Genomic DNA, 15,123 nt, shown 5'->3' with positions numbered 1-15,123 from the left:
ACCGGGCACAACTAGACTTGAAAAAAACAGTTTCATGCTAGGTGTGGCTCATATGAGCCTTTACTGCTGGACCTTTACAAAATCATCCCAGAATATCTGCTTAGTCAGTAAAGATAATTTGTCCTAGCATCTCAAAATTTGAAAAGTTATCAGGAAGAAGAACATAGTGCATGAAAGTCATAATAATTTTGCCACCTGAAGGATACAGGTTAGAGGTAAACTTTATGATTTTAATAAGAACATGCAAGTTGTCCCATTTTTTCTTTTCATAGAGCAATCTCCAGCTTTCTACATTTAATTACACTTGGCTTTGGAAGACCTCATAGAACTTCCGAAATGCTGTGCATCACACCTCTGTGGAACTTGAGGAAATGATTTTATTTTCCCTTTCTAGTTTTATTCCATTGGGGTAATAAAATAAAGACTTTAAATTTGAGATTTATGACTGCCTCTTTAAGCAGTGCTGGGACTTCTGTTAATGGTCTGACTTACTAGATTGAAAACTTTATAAAGGGCTATATTTTTTAAATGCATGATTGTAAGACTGTGTTGTACAATTATGCACACATGAAAGAAAAATACAGAGCTAATAAGGATATCTGTGAAATGCATACTCCTAGAAACACCAATCCTCACAATATGGACAGAATTCTTTATTTTCCTCTAAACAGAGTTGATCACTGTTTTATAATCCTTATGGATAGCTGGCTTGTCCTAATTATCTTCTCAGTCCTGAAACATGTATTTCTCATATAGCAGGTATTCCATTTAATAACTACTGAAATAAATTTTATATAAATAGAATTTTCTCCAAATACCAGAAGACTTAGAAAAAATGGGAGAAATTATGCTGTTCCACAAAATATTTATGTAAAAGGAAACATTTGAAGGAAAGTATACTTAGTGCATTATCATGAAATGTAGAAATACAAAGTTGGAATGTTAAATTATTGCAAGGATTTGGAAGTAAGTCTGACATATTTTGTTTTAATTACGTGCCTCAATACTCACCACATAAGACCTCCCACTGTGTTGATCACATGATGGTTAACATTATTATCAAATATTTTTTATTGCTAGGCAAGATATGGAATAGAATCTTGAAATTATCTAAATAATTTAGTGTACATAGACTCTAAATTCAAATATGTCAGGCCAATCTAAATAATTCAGTGCACATAGACTCTAAATTCAAATATGTCAGGCCAAATAATACACTTTTGACATTTTATTCATTAAAGTATTTCTCAGTCTCAGCTGTACTCAATGATGAAATTAGCATAAATCATCACTTCTGACTTTTGTCTCAAGCCTTTTGAGAAAAGCAATTGAATAAAAAGGGAAATTGTTTTGCTAGATTCAAGTAAGTAATGTAAAATATTATTCTGATTCTCATACATTTTCAGACACTTATGAGAGCATGCAATGAAATAATAGATGTAAGATGCTTAGTCCTACACTGATGCAAGGCAAATATGCAATATTTGTTTGAAAACATTGTTGTCAGTTTTAAGTGGAGCTATCCTTCCTTTAGAATTCTAAATCATTCCATTAAAAATTAGAGACAATACATTGGAACACACATGAACTCCAACCTGTCTTTATAAAAACATCTCTATACTTGCCTTTTGATCTGCTGGAAAGGGTTTTCTGATATACTGTATATTGATTATACATAAAACATATTAAATATATTAATTTTCTCTTTTTAATAAAGAGGTTATTTTCTACAGTTGATTTTAAATTTTAAATTGACCAGTAAATATAAATTTAGTTAGGATTTCATCTTTGCATAGAGAAGACTAGTCTTAAAATCTTCACAACTTAAAGTATTTTACATTTGTATAGGTACCAACCAAGATATGTTGCTTTATTATTAGTAATTCAGCTTGAGATCTCATAAATTCATAATTTCAGTTGGTAGTGCCTAAGAAATATTTGTATTTTTTGTTAGTTTCAACTGATGATAGACTATAACAGAAATTAATAACATCACCAGAACTATTTACAAATATCAAAAATATTATTTAGGTATAAGAGAAATCATAGATATAGTCATGCTGCCAAATCATGTCACACAAATGCAAGGTAACGGTCAGCATATATATGTGAGGACATTCTTACAGCACTAATTCCATGTGTCTATGAGTGAAATCACTGCACACAAATATTCACATCAAAGGTAGTGTTTTACTTTTGTAGCTGAGATACGTTAGTGCTGTTTCGTTTGGTGTGCTTTTCTATCTCACCTTCCTGTATTATGGTTTTGGGGGAGGGAGGAGGAGATACAAATGTTTACATTTATTGTGTTGTATGATGGCATCTTGTTCTAAGTGTGCAGCTCCTCCTCTCTCTAACCCTTATGTTTGAAATGCACTGTTGAAAACAGCATTTTTCCTTCTCTTGCCTAAGAGGCTTGGGGACTAAAAACATGCAATTCCAAGTAAAGGATTAGGAGAGAAATGAAGTATTTTTGAGCTGAAGGGTATCATTAACTGAGGCACTGCTGAGATTGCAGCAGTTCAACACCACCATGTCAACCAAAAAAAAAAAAAAGTTTAAGACACTGTAAAGGAATCAGCCATTAAAGGAAAGAGAAGCAATATCAGAAAAAATTCTGAAAAATGATATAACTATTCTGGTTGATAGTACAAATCGTGAATAAATCGTATACTGCAAGGGAAACGTGAAAACAGGTTAGTATCTAGGACGTTGTATGCTGAATTCCTAGAGAAAAAAAAGGTGATAAACATATTGTCCCTTGCATTTCCTACAGCAGTAGAAAGAACTAATCTGTTGAAATTGTTGACTTCTATTGGACTCTAATAGGAATATGTTGTTTTCTGAAGGCTAGATTACTTATTTATGTTTTAGAAATGTATTCTCTGTGGGTTTAGTCAATGTCTTCTTTTTTTTTAATCCCCAAATGATTGTACAGCAATGTCAAGCATGTCCACAGATTTGTTGGGTGACACTGAAACCAAAACTTGTTCTCAGTTAATGATTGAAGTTATTAATTACTAATTAATTATGAATTTCCAGTATTGATATTTTCAACTTTCTAAATTATCACATAACCAAAGGTATTAATTTCAACTCAGAAAGTTTGGAGAAAGAGTATAGAAAATTGATATTTTCCCTATTCAGGAAGGAGAAGGGGATAAGCAAGAGTCTCACAGGAAAGTGAGATGAAAATGCTGGAATAATTTCTATATCCAGCAATTAGTAAACACGGTTAGAATTCCCTAATTTTATTTGTAGTTGGATTAATTCCTATTATTTCATAAATGTCAGTACTTGTATATACACCCATGTATAAAACTCAAATCCAAATGATGAACTTCCCACAGCATCTGCATAAGCATATTTTGTTGATTTCCCTCTCTTCTCCCCACCCTTAGACTCGAAACTCTTTGATGCTTCCTCTTTACCCCATTCTTAAGCATTTGACACAGCCACCAAATGTCAATAGCTCATGTGTATATTTTGAATAAAATTAAAACAAGAGCTGAAAATGTTCCCATGACTGCCACAGCTCATTATGACAGAGTTGTGAAGATGTACCTTTTTGACATAAATAGATGAAAGTTGAGTATGTGCCAGGGCTTGGTTTGAAGCCATGCCTTCTTTCATTATTTCTTATTCTGGATAGGAAACTCCAAAAATTAAGCTTCTATAACGTGTCCTAAACTATTATCCTTCTCAAGTTATTCCAAAAATTTGAAGAGGAAGGAACACTTCGGAACTCCTTCTATGAGGCCAGCATCACCCTGATACTAAAACCAGACAAAAATATCACAAAAAGAAAGATTACAGGCCAATATCACTGATGAACATAGATGCAAAAATCCTCAACAAAATATTAGCAAACCAAGTCTAACAATACATCGAAAGAATCATATAACATGATCAAGTGGATTTAACCCAGGGATGCAAGCATGGTTCAATACCTGCAAATCAATCAGTGTAGAACATCACATTAACAAATTGAAGAATAAAAAATGTATGATCATCTCAATAGATGCAGAAAAAGCTTTTAACAAAATTCAACATTCATTTATGGTAGAAACTCTCCAGAAAGTGGGTGTAGAGGGAACATACCTCAACATAATAAAGACCACTTATAACAAACCCACAGGTAATGTCATACTCACTGGTGAAAACCTGAAAGCATCTCCTCTAAGATCAGGAACAAGATAAGGATGCCCACTCTTGCCCATCTTATTCAGTATAGTATTGGAAGTTCTAGCCACAGCAACCAGAGAAGAAAAAGAAATAAAAAGGAATCCAAATTAGAAAGGAAGAAGTAAAACTGTCACTGTTTGCAGATGACATGCTATACATAGAAAATCCTAAGACAGCATCAGGAAAATACTACAGCTCATCAATGAATTCAGTGATTTCAGGATAAAAAATTAATATACAGAAATCTGTTGAATTTCAATACACTAAAAAAAACTATCAGAAAGAGAAATTAAAGAAACAATCTCATTTATAATCACACCAAAAAGAATAAAATGCCTAGGAATACACCTACCTAAGGAGATAAAATACCTGTACTCTGAAAACCATAAGATGCTAATGAAAGAAACTGAAGATGATATAAACTGATAGAAAGATACACCTTGTTCATGGTTTGAAAGAATTAATATTGTTAAAATGACCATACTACCCAAGGCAATCTACAGATTCAATGCAATCCCTTTCAAAATACCAGTGACGTTTTTCACAGAACTAGAATAAATAATTTTAAAAGTTATACAATTTTAAAAGTTGTATAAACTAACACAACATTGTAAAGCAACTATACTCCAATAAAAATTAATTAAAAAATTTGTATAGAAACACAAAAATACCTGAATAGCCAAAACAATCTTAAGAAAGAACAGAGCTGGAGGTATCACACTTCTTACTTTCAAATGATTTAGCAAGATGATTGATAAATTAATGGCTGGATGGCTGGATGGCTGGATGGATGGAAGGAGAGAGCAAATATGGAAACATGCATTTAATTGTTGAATTTAGTGGTAGGTACTTAGATTATTGTATAATTCTTTCCAATTTTTGGCATGCTGGAAAACTTTCAAAATTGTAAAGCAAATACTAAAGGAAAACGCAAAAAGTGCTTTATATTGGCCTTATTAGTAGCAAATCCAAGACAGGGATTTTTGAGCAAGTGATATATATAAGGGAGTGCGCTTATGCAAAATCTTTGACAGAGTGAAGGAAAAATATATAGATTGATGCTAACAAACTTAAAGGTTAATGATTTTAAAGTGGCTATTTGTTTTTCCCATAGGTAATGAATTAATAAAATAAAAACTAAAATTTTCTGATGAAACGATGATTTTTATAATTCCAGTTTTTGCTTGTGAGTAATCATTCTATTCAAGAAATTGTAATTCTTCAAACTGACTCCCCCCCCCTTTTAAAGTGTTATTATATCCAAATAAGATTGGCATTAAATGTTGGCTGGAACACTCAAAGCTCACCTATAGATAAAACAGTATGATTTGCCTGTTTGTAAAGCATCATATAGCACACACACATCATACAATTCAGAACTGCATGAAGTATGCCACTGTTTGAGTATAACATGGCATTTTTCGACTTGGGATTATTAGATCATCTAGTAATAGTGGTTCTTGAAAATGGAGGGTCTCAGAGGTTAAATGAATTGCATAAAACCAGTCATTAGTCGTTAAGTCAGAGTTCAAGTTCTGACTTTTGGACTACAGATCTCATCTAAATCTACTCTGCCACCCTTCATTCCCAAGTAGTTTGGATCTGGGTGGACCCTGAATTAATAAAATTCTCATTAGATCTTTCCCCCTCCCGGCTGCGAGAAATTAATTTGAGCTACTGGAATTGGCAGGGACAAATCTCTTTCCTTCCTATAAAAAGAAGATCAAGTTGATGTTACATTTCTGGGCTTGAAATAAATCTAATAGTATAATAATAGTCAGATTGAAAACAAATAAATGTTATATTTAAATGATTGAATTTCACTAAGTTAGAAAGCTAAAACATAATCATTACTAAATAAATCCTACAGCTTCCCTAAGAATCTTGGATATTTAGATAAATATTAACTGTTCAGCTGGAGAGAATGTTCTTTTTTCTTCACCCATATGTATGAACTATTCAAGTTATTATCTGATAAGGTTACTTTTAAAAATCACTATACTTCTGAGGTGGTACACTTAATATTGAAAACCTGGAAAATTATTATTTGCAAAAAAATATAAAAGCTAAGTACATTTGCTGTGATTTAGGAAGTACTGTTAACTATCCCTGAATAAACTGCTTCTATAAATATGTTTTTATTTTTTGTTTGCTTATTTGTTTACAGGTTGATAAAATAAAGTTACACATGACACAAATCTGTTTATTTTGATAGCTGAATCACAACTTAACTACTTCTAAAATTATACTAACCAATGCTTGGCTATTAAGGTTGCTGTCTATTTCACAAAGTGCAGGTTTAATTCACTGTCAACAAGGTTGGTTCATTCATGTACGGCATTACATAAGATTCTAGGTTCTTTGTTAAAAAACATAAACGGGACTTACTGCCTTCTCCATTTTAGAAAATGCAACTATTTTCAACCTCCCTTTTTGAAGACTTGTTATCTTTATATTGTATTTATGTTATCAGTAGGGAAGATGTAGATAAACATTCGGCTTTGGGGTAGAATGGAAGGGGTAACAGGTGGTTCTAAAGGTTTTCTCTAGACTCAGGGATACCATAAGCTTTCAGTCTTGGTCCATTCACCTTGTAATGTGAATCCAAGAGATTATTAGGAGCACACCTATATACCAGATTCAAGATCAGTGAAACTCCAGTTAAGGAATACACACCTGACATTGCACCTGGTGGCCATGATTGTGTATTAAGTCCTGAGAACCAGCACTGATGAGACCCAGATACTTAAAGGGTGGAGAGTTGTCTGTATTTCACAGACTGTGTTAAGGGCCCATCGTGGACACCTGTTGGGCTACATGACTAAACAGGTTTAAACACTAAAGGGATTCCAGAGTCCTGTGTTGGATTTGTAAACACACACTCAACCCCATTTCTCATGTCCAAGCACATCCCAAATTCCGATTGACTTGAGCATCACGAAATGGGCTCAGGTTTCAGAAGACTCCTGTTGTGACATTTCAGGATGTGCCATGATGTTTTCTGTCTTCCATCCTGTCTTTTCAATAGCTGTCTTTGGTGCTGAGTACAGCCTATTGTGCCTTATCAATGCAATTATAAATCTGAATCCAGACCATCCTACTAAATCAAGCAGAGTTGGTGTTCAGGAGGGCTAAGATTTTTTTTCCCTATACATTAGAATTTCTTCTCCCCTATACTGATATTTTCTTACCTTAATGAACATTCTGTTCATACTATGACTCCATGTTGGATAAGCACCACTTACTCCCTTCCTCAAAACATACACATAAAATCACATACTTTTAAGCCCATGCTCTGGAGATCTGCTGTAACTTGGAGTGACTAAAGAAATAATGTACCTTGAACCACATTCAAATGCGTTTAGTCATCAAGCTATTGGAAAGAACAGTGGCTTTAAAAATTTAACAGTCCTTACAATCAGCGGAAGTGTTTTTTCGGCTACATGGCCGCATCCTACCAATTCTTATTATTTATGGGTGAGGGCAGTGAGATGCTTTTCTAACAAGCACCTTCTGTGATTCTTATGAAGAACCTCAACGTGCATGAAGTTGCTTGCTTATGTTTAGTTTTCTGGTTTACTCTTTTTGTGTGGAACACCTTAAGGATTTAGGGGGGAAAAAAAACAAGAGATGATTTCCATGTACATTCTTAATGTGACATAAGATGGCTTTTATAGATGTGAATTCAATACTCCTCTTTTAATCTTGGGATGAAATGTGGCTATGAACTGTGGTATATAAAGATAATTGCATGTACTAGAAATCTTGGAAAGAAGATCTAAGCTTCCTTTCTCATGGGAGATATTAAGGACTGTATTATCCTGTAAAATGGATAGGAAAGGGATCCCAATAATATGTTATACTTGCTCACAAAAGACGCAGCAAGATCCTCAGCATAACGTAACTGCGCAGAGACCCACAAACAGTACAGAGCAGGCCGCTGCAGTGGGCGTATAGATGCTATCCTAGAAATAAATAACAGTGGCCATTCTACTCTAGAATCTACTATCATGACTAAAATTATAAACTAGCAATGTTTAATCCAAATACTATTTAAAACTTAGAGGGAATCTTTTTCCTAAATTGTATCTTTACAATGGGCAAAGTAATTCAGAATGGCTGAATATGAAGGACAAATATATTCAAATAGCATAACCAATTAATATTCAGTGTTTTTGAAATAGATTGTGGTTAACTCTTGCCTTTCTTCTTTTATAAGAGTGTTGATTTGATCATTTGCATTTAGAATCTTTTTGCATCATATCTGTATATCTCCATCTGAGAGTAAAGACATTTAGAGTGAAGAGGGTTGTTGGGAGGCAAAAGAACAATTGGTTGCCTAAAGAAAGGAAAAAGAGACTATCTAAATTCTTGGTCAAACATAAAGGGTACTCTATCCCTGACTATAGAAAATATTTGTTTTAAAATAAGTCATTTTTGAAGTTAAAGTATCCCACCTTTTCTGCATACGGTAATATATTATTTTCTATAAAATCTGTTGACTTACAGGAGATTCCCAAATACTCACAGTTGGGAATCACTAGGGAGAAAGATGTGTGGTCAGTGGCTATAATTTATTGAAAAATATATATCAATACACACACACACACTCCATATACATCCAGCCCTCCAAAGCACCCTGAGGAGTAGGCATTATTAATCTTCATTTTATAGATGAGAAATCCGGGGCTCAGCATACTTAAGTAACTTGCTTGTGGTTACACAGCTAATAAATGCTAGTACTGAGTTAACAGAAAAACAGGTCTGCATGGTCCCACACTTATTCTTTTTTTCCCCGTATTTGTCATTTTATTTTACTTTATTTTCATTGAAATATAGTTGTGTTAGTTTGGGTGTACAGCAAAGTGATTCAGTTTTACATATATAAATATATATGTATTCTTTTTTTATATTCTCTTTCATTATAGGCTATTACAAGATATTGAGTAGAGTTCCCATGCTATACAGTAGGTCCTTGGTGGTTATCTATTTTATATATAGTAGTGTGTATATTTTAATCGCAAACTGCTAATTTATCTCCCCCCTCCCCACTACCCACTTGGTAACCATAAGTTTGTTTTCTATGTCTGTGAGTCTATTTCTATTTTGTAAATAAGTTAATTTGTATCATAAGTGATATCATATGATATTTGCCTTTCTCTGTCTGGCTTACTTCATACCTATTCTTCACCATTATATGCTGTTCCCAGAGACAGAAACAGATGCCAAGAGGTAGAAACAAAGGATCTGAGTCTCATTGTTGACCAAGAAATCCAGAAAACAATCCCAGGCAGTCATAGAACCATATTACTGTTGAGGACCCAAATGATACCTTAAAATAAGACCCCTTTAAGTGGGATAACTTTAGTGAGTTTCTCTTCTTTGGAAAAAAAATAAGTAAATAAAATAATTAAAATGAGGCATGCAAGTGGGAAAAACACTTTTTCCATCAATGCCTTTCCATCAAAGATACATGTAAACAAATAATTTCAATGCAATACTTCACATAGCCGAAATCAGTATTTTGGGATACAGAGAAGAGGAAAAATCAAAAGGCTGTATGTGACTGTCAAGGAATATTTTGAAAGGAGGTACCATTTCAGATGGGTTTACAAGTAAAGGTTGGAACTTGTTATTTGTAGGAAGGGGGAAGTCATTTTCTTGCTAATGCAAGAAAAATGATGTGCTCTGTTGATATAATTAAGTACAAACGTTGTGCATAATTTGAGGACTCCTTCACCTTTACAAATCACTTAAGTGACCCTACATTTCTAGGGGCTTCCATAACTTCTGAACCATGAAACCTGAGTGATTAACAGTTTGAAAGAATTAATTTGCATTTCCAAAGCAAGACAGAGGTTTTTATTTTCAGTTGTCAACTTTCTCTATTAAAATGAACCCCAGGCTTTCAGAGATCACTTCATGGTTTTGCCCTTTTTCCTGCTGATCCATGTTGCCTTATACTGAATTTAAGGAGACTCAAGGTGGCTTAATTAAATTTGCTGAAGCTCTTTGCAAAGCCACATTGGGGGCAATTTAATTTTTTTTTCTGTTTAGCTGGTTAAGAAAAGAAATTCAGGCACAACTGTATAAAATACTGTTTTAATTAGATCCAAAGAGAAATGTGGCCTTGGATTCTTATTAAAGTTCCTTAATTATGAAAATTAATTTTAAAAGACATAGTAACTTTGTTTTACAAAAGTGAACATGTTTGTGAAGTTACTTTGCACTGTCCATGAGAAAAAAGGTAATGAGTCAAATTTTGTTCCTTTCATTATTTTTGTCAGTAAACAAAGTCTCAAATCAAGACAGGGTAATTTTCAGGAACTCCTGAAAAAAAAATAAAGTAAAAAAATAAAAAAGAATCAGACATAAATTCACATCTCAAAGTGTTAAAATTTTCCAAAGCAAGAAAGGGGAGCCACCCACTATGTATCCAAATGAATTTCTGAAGAAATACTTGAGCATATTTTTAGGCAATTAATATATATAGTTTGGCCTCTCTTTTCTAAAATATATTTCTTTTTAATAAAGTAAAAATCTCAGTAACAAAAATCAACAATAAATAAATTCAGTGCTAAATATTATAAACATCTCTCACATCTCTTCAGATGTCTAAGTAAATTATCATTGAAATTGTCTTTTCTCAATGAGATTGGTGAATGATTTCTGTGCTTTGGCAACTTGTACTTTCTCATCCCAACACACAGCAAAGAAATATAGATCCACATGCCTGATAAGTTGCAAAACTCTAACTAGTTTTATGGTTTCCATATATAAAATTGACTTAACATTAAAATAATGAATTTAGAACATCTTCACCATATCAGTGCACTGTGATGTAACCAAAATATTGCCTGTGATACTCCTGTGTGCACCGTAGCCAGCTTAATTGTTTGAACAAAGTCAGTAACTTGTCATTGGTTTAAACATCCAATGTAATACAGTATACGATCAGTATATAATACAGTATTATATACAGATTGTATACAGTAATATACAGTATACAATCAGTATATTACAGAACTAGAAACACATTCAAATGGAGATAGAGAGAGGGATAGATTTCAGAAAAAATGTTTACACACTTACTTATACTAACATATTGTCTCTCTGCTCTCTTTCACAGACATACATACATTACAAGTACATACATACCCTACTCTGTTTTCACTTTGCATACTCCAATTTGCATTATGTGAATAGTGCTACAGTTTGAAGATTAGTTATACTTATTAAATTCACTGGATAGATAGATATATAGATAGAGGTATAGATATAAATATAGATAGAGATGTAGACATAGATGTAGATGTATACATAAATATTGATTTTTTTGATTAGCTACTTGAATTTATCCATATAGATACAGTTTGAGATAATAGATTTCTATATTATTTCTCAGATGTGAATTTTTCATACTTTCCAATAATTTTGTCCACTGTTTACTATTTATGGTTATAATAAAATCTTGTCAAATAAAGCATAAATAAAATATGTTTCATTTCAAATTTCTATTAATTTTTCAAAATCAAGATTTGGCATTTAACAGACTACTTGGTGGAAAGAACATAGGCTTTGGAGCCATATCTAGACTGAATATATGCTTCGTCACTTAGAGCCCATGTAATGTAGAGAAAGTTGCTTAACAACTCTGGGATACAACATCCATATCTATAAAAAAGAGGATAACTCATACTTATCTCACACTCTATAAATATGTTATTGTTTGACTCAGAACCACTTATTCTCATGTTCTTATGTTTAATTCTTATGTTGAATATAAACATTTATTATTGTAGACATATATTTATATTTTTCTATCTCTCAAATTCTTTTTCAGTTCATTCAATGCTAAATTTCATTAGTGAATGATGAAACCATCATATTAAAACAGAGAGAAATATAAAAACACTGAACTGTATGAGTTTTAAGTATTATTTTGATGTTTATATTTGTTTTACTGTTGGGGAGTGGGAAATTATCTAATGAATATAGTCTGAGGAGAGATTGATAGCACATCATGGTAACACACATTTAAGTTTCTACCTCATCTTGTTTTCAGTATTAAAAAGGAGCAATGACCAAAAACAATTCCTAAAAGTGGTTTTCTTAATTGTTCACTGTTCATCATATCTATAAAATCTCCTCTAGGATTGAATTTGTTACTTTGCCTTTGTGGATTAAATTTGCTTTGCTATATCTCCAATTTTTCATCTTGTCTTTTAAACAGTTTGCTATCAAATTGTGGCCTAAGCTCACAGGGCATTATCTTCATGAGGAGAGTTCACCTCTGTAACACTGGAAAGTTGTGGAACTGAATTCAGGCAAGATGAGAAAGAGGCTTCAGGATTGTGTATTAAATTCTAATGTATTTTCATAAAATAACTTGCCAAGTGTTCATAATTAGGATATCCTCTCATTGTTATTGGGTACTTTATAAGAGACTATCTGGTATCAAGCTCAATGAAAACAATCATAACAATTTCTTTTCTGAAGTATATATATAGGTTAAAAATAATTTATTTTTTCTTATACATTAAAGTTGCATAAGTCACTTAATCCAAGAGTTCCTTTCACACATTTTATGTAATTTTCTTATACTCAGACTTTTCCACTCATGTCAAGTTAAAGTTTCAAGTTGAACATATACACTGTTGACCTGAAACAAATAGACTGCCAGTTATTTCTCCAGCAAAGATGAGTTTGTTTGGGATTAGCAGAGAGTCGCAATTCAGGGTCTGCAACCATGGTGAGCCACTTGTGTGTCCCTGCAGGGGAAGGGAAGGAGGTCATTTTACAGAGGGGAAAAGGAAGTTGGAGGGCTATGGTAAACAGAGTCCATGGCTTTTCATTGGCTGAATCCTTGCCAGGAAAAAAGGGTAGTCTTTCTTCATGTTGGGCTTGGCTGTTGTCACAGGATATGAGAGTTCCTCTTTCTGGTCTCCCAACACCATTTAATTGAGGTTTCTGTTTATTAATTTTTACAATACTTTCCATAAGCCAAAAGGACCATGTTTAAGTAATAGTTTTCTAAGAAATAAGAATAAACATCTTAAGCTAAGCTGGAAAAGTAATTAAAATTGAAACCAACACAACCTTTTTTCTCATTCTAAGAAATTTCCACTCAAAACTAGGCATGTCATTTTAAGGCAAAGCTATGTTGATATATATAGAATATTTTGAACAATAGTTTGTAGTCATTTTGCCAGAATGGCAGTAATGCCATTGATCTGGTGAAAGAATTTTGTCTCATTTTTATAAATTTTTATCATTTATTTGCTTAATGTAGTGATAATCTGATGATATGAATGTAGCCAATTAAAAATCATCCATTTTTTTTAGATTTACCTTCATAAAAAATGCAGAATATGTTTTGCCATTTGCAAAAACTTCACTAGTATTTTGTGAGTGAAGTTAGCAAGAGGCAGAATTCTTTTTTGCTGAGTTATAATTGCATATAAAATAAATATAAATATGAAAAAAGTAAGAGAATTCCAGAAATGCTGGAACTCTTGGAATATTCTTGGGTGTAAGCTTGTACAAACAATGCTGCTGTGTTTGAGGGGATAAGGATTGCTTTAAAGCCATTCCTTATTCAATTCCAGAAAGATAATATCTAGGGGAGTATATATGTTTTCACTTAATCTCCTTATGCTAAGTGTGTAAAAGAAGAAATAGTCAGTGTGGGCTGTTATGTGCTCAACACTCACAATGAATTAGTTTAAGATGCATTTTGAACTTTAAGAAATAAAAACGATAGCTACAACTCTATATTAATATACTTTTTAACCATTTAAGTGGCATGCATTTTCAGTGCTAAACAGAAGGCCGTAAAAATCAACACTAGTATATTATTTATGCTTAGGTATTAATTGCTTGGGGATATAAAATGTCATTATTATTTTTATACCAGCTAACAGAAGTGGAAAAATGAGATAATTCTCACAAGCAGAATTCACATTTGCTTCAATTATGTGGATACTTCGGATGAAAAAAACTTTTATGTTATAATTACTACATCTTTCAACTTTATTTCATGTCTTGTCACAACTTTAATATGTCAGTTCCGGTTCTACCAATGCTAGGTTTTTTTTTTTTTCTAAGCACAACATGTTGTACTTTGCCGAGTATGTTCTAAAATTAAGTATGGAAATCTTAGGTATCAAAAGGCATTGGAAGAAATAGGATAACAGTTTCAAAGTTATCACAAGAAGGTGTAAATCTGTGGTGACATATACAAATAAGCATCTTAAGGATAGTCTTTTTAAAATGGACTCTTTTAAAGGTCCTTGTTTTAAAGTATCTAATGCAACCAGATCGAATTTTGGAAGTAAGCATCATCAGTTACTTGGTAGAACATGTGGTTTAAAGATTTCTTACCCAAGGCACAATATTGCACAGCTTTACAAGGGCATAAATATAATTTAACACACAGTGATCTAAACCTTAACTTGATTTATGACTGCTGACAGCATCTAAGCACAAGTAATAAAGGCAACAAACTTTCCTCAGTCGTTGGAATGCTTAGTGTTAATTTTGTGTGCACGTAATTGGTTTTTTTTACCTTGTACCATAAAGGTTTTCCTCCATTATTTTCAGTTTTCTCTATATCACATTTCAAGGGCATTAGTATTTGAGGCACATTTTTGCTAATCCCCTTTTCCATGCTTGGCCCTATCTAGGACAAAGGACACATTTTCTCCCAAATCTTGGGAGACTAGTTTACATTGAAGTCGAAGTGTTCTTATATAAACTAAGATAAACGAGTTAGCATTAACTGTTCTATTTTTACTTAGAACTTTAAAAATTGAGAGACTGGTTAAAAACAAAATTGTTATAAATGACTGTGATTTGGAGGAGAAAAATATATATATTAGAATGTTCAGTATTCATTCAATAAGTATGCCTCAATTAATGACTGCAGTACACAATAAA

The sequence above is a fragment of the Pseudorca crassidens genome, chromosome 12, assembly GCF_039906515.1.
Source record: "Pseudorca crassidens isolate mPseCra1 chromosome 12, mPseCra1.hap1, whole genome shotgun sequence".
NCBI classification, from domain to species: Eukaryota; Metazoa; Chordata; class Mammalia; order Artiodactyla; family Delphinidae; genus Pseudorca; species Pseudorca crassidens.
Note: the sequence above shows the minus strand (reverse complement) of the source record.